Below are 3,513 nucleotides of genomic sequence, written 5' to 3' on the forward strand. Positions count from 1 at the left end.
CGAGTGTCAAACCTGATGCGGGACGACGGATTCTGGTCCGTCTTCCAGACATCATAACCTTTTTTCGACAAGTCTAAATTGATTGGTTTCACTTCTGGAAGTTAATATTTTGAGTTAGAAACCAAACCCAATTAGAATCGTTTAATTTGGCTGGGTAATGAATTTTATAAAAATAAAACCATTTTGTTGCGCAGCTGAAATAGCTGCACATACCTTTCTGTGTTTGATGAATTTTTATGATTTTTGTGTCTACTAGAAAAATATAATAAAAATATTTTTATAAACTTAAGATATTTATGCAACACTGGTAAAATTTTAATAATTTAACTCCATGGTTTTCCTATGTAATTAAATGTATATTCGCATGCTAAAATCTGCACGTTTTACTCGTTATTGATCGATAAGTTCGTTTTAGGCTTAACCGGTGGATGTTCAATTGTGTTCATGTCAGGGCTGTTTGAAATGAGTTTTTGCACCACAATCTTCCTAGGTATGTCCCGTATATCATACTTAAAGATCATGTTCTTAGGTGTTCGTTAAGTTGATCAATTAGTTGTAGTTTGATTGTTATGTTCGGTTGTCTAGAATTGTTGAGTTTGATGCGTTACTCGGTTGGATGACCAACCGAATCAGTTTGCATGGCTCTAGGGGAGTCTAAGGGCTGTGGGAAAATTATTTTTTTGATGCTCGGGGCTGTTTTGGTTGGTTCTTAGTCAATCGAGTCGGCGGTGCGCGAATTTTCGTTTAAACGTAAAGTAAGAGTTGTAAAAAGGAACCATCAACCCTATCAACTCGGGTGACATAATCTTGGTGAATGAAAATATTTAAAATGGAATTTGGTTCATTCGGGGCTGATTCGTTTAACAAATGGTTTTAAGGTTTATTTCGCGCGCATTCGACCCGATTTGATTATCCTTGGGCCTTGGGCCAAGTTGTTGGGCCTTCGACCAAGTGCTGGGCCTTGGGCCGAGTTGTTGGGCCTTGGGCCAAGTTGTTGGGCCTTCGGCCAAGTGCTGGGCCTTGGACCGAGTTGTTGGGCCTTGGGCCAAGTGTTGGGCCTTGGGCCAAGTTGTTGGGCCTTGGGCCCAGTTGTTGGGTATTGGGCCGGAGTGTTTGGCCTGAACGGCCCATTAGGCTAGAGTGTTCTTACAGTCTAGCTTAGTAACGCGTTGTGTATAATTTACAGGCCCTTGCTTGTGAGTGTGCACTTAGGGATTTCCTAGCTCGTTGCAGGTGTTCGGTTGATTCAGGTGAGTTCATGATGCCCTTTTTACTCTTTTCAAGTTTTGGGCTAGCATGCACACCGTAATACAATTTTACACGATTTTACTCGTTACAACTATTTGGATGGTATTACATAGCATTATTCATATTTGTGCATTTGTGAAACTATTTGTGAACTATATTTTATGCCTTAGGATATTGTAGACTCGTTTATGGTCTTATATTCCTTAAGGTTATATATCTGAATATGGTCTAGACTCGATGATGTTAATAGGCTTGGTAGTAATTGAATGCGAGTAGACCTATCTACTTAGTTCATGTATTGGACTGATTAATATATATTACCTTATAGCCCATAGGCTTACTTGTAATTTGGAATGTCTTGGGATGATATATATATATATGTATGAATGTATGGAGGTATGTATGTATGTATGAGTATGTTTTAACTTATAGCCTACGGTTGTGTGATGATATTAGTTCCTCGAGACTAAAAATGATGTGAGTAGGCTTATTGATGTGTGTGTGCATGGTAATCACGGCCAGGTCAAATTTATTACTCGGGTTTTAAAATTACTTGTGGTCTAGGCTCGAGTTTGCTATTAGGCCTAGTATTAATTCCTAGTATTAAACAATTTTTCCTGATGAAACGTTTAAACTATTTTATATAGGCTTGCTAGTATATTGTTGGCCTTGGAATGTTATAGTATGTATATATATATATATAAATTATTGTTTAGCCTATATTTGGCGATGTTGTAGTCGTTTCGACTACTGATGTGTGTATGCCTACTTTGTGTTTGCATGCACTGATGTTACGTGTTTGGGTTGTACGTGTGCTCGACCCTGATGTTATTACTTGGATGAGATGTTATGTGTTTGGGTTGTACATGTGCTCGACCCTGATGTTATTATTTGGACGGTATTTATAGGGATATAAATATATGGATGTATATAGATGTCTAAGTACGAATACTTAGTGTTGATGATGGCCTAACTGTTCGTATCCCGTATTATATTTTAAACTCTTGGAATGTTTTATAATCCAGTTTTTATATTTAAACTCTTGGAATGTTTTATAATCTCGTTTATATATTTAAACTCTTGGAATGTCTTATAATCTCGTTTTTATATTTAAACTCTTGGAATGTTTTATAATCCCGTTTTTATATTTAAACTCTTGGAATGTCTTATAATCTCGTTTTTATATTTAAACTCTTGGAATGTTTTATAATCCCGTTTTGATATTTAAACTCTTGAAATATTGTTAAACGAATTTATATAGGCTTGCTAGCATATGGTAGGCCTTGGGATGTTAAATATATATATATATATATATATATGTATATATATGTATGTATATACATTATTGCTTGGCCTATATTTGGCGATGTTGTAGTCGTTTCGACTACTTATGTTGTGTATGCCTACTTTGTGTTTGCATGCACTGATGTTACGTGTTTGGGTTGTACGTTTGCTCGACCCTAATGTTATACGTGGATGTTATATATATATACTGTTACATATATAGGGATGTAATTGAAAGGATGTTTACATATACATTTTGTATAAGTATGTATGATGATGTTTAGTTTTCGGTAATGATGATTTGATGAATGCACCCTTTTACTTTAAAAAAAAACTTTTGGTATGACTATCATAACTATTACTACTGATATTATTTACTTAAAACTTGAACTCACTCAGCTCAAGCTGACTTTGTGTGCATGTTAGATTGACTTTCAGGATAAGAAGTGGATGCTACCGCTTGGACGTGCTGGATGCTACTCGGGAGGTTGAAGGCATATCTAGTCGAAGAATTAATAACGCAAACTGTTTCTTTTAAATTATTACCATAAGTATTTAAATTTTAATTTTGGACACCTGTACCCGTGTTTTGGGATTTTTAATACTTAAACTTTTCCGCTGTTATTTACTTTGAACTTGTTTTAAATACAAAGAATCGTTTGGTTTTTAAATTTTTGTGAATTTGTGGATGTGATTACCAACTGTAGGATTCCCAGGATTCGGGGTCTTACAATTATATTGGAAAACGAAAACAAATAGTCATGTTTGTCCTTAAGGACCAAATAACTGGCATATTGAATTTCGGGGACGAAAATTCTTAACGGGGGAAGAATGTGACATTTGTGATAAAACCGGATACACCTCGGTATTTACAAATCGAATAAGCGTTTAACCGCTTATTGCGTAACGAACGACTAGATAACCAAACGGGTCTAGTTAGGACCCAGATATCTCGGGGATCCATCTATAAGTGATATACGA

This window comes from Bidens hawaiensis, unplaced genomic scaffold (genome assembly GCF_021521415.1).
Source record: "Bidens hawaiensis isolate Kalapana, Puna unplaced genomic scaffold, B.hawaiensis_p1.1 tig00041215_1, whole genome shotgun sequence".
In the NCBI taxonomy this organism is placed as follows: domain Eukaryota; kingdom Viridiplantae; phylum Streptophyta; class Magnoliopsida; order Asterales; family Asteraceae; genus Bidens; species Bidens hawaiensis.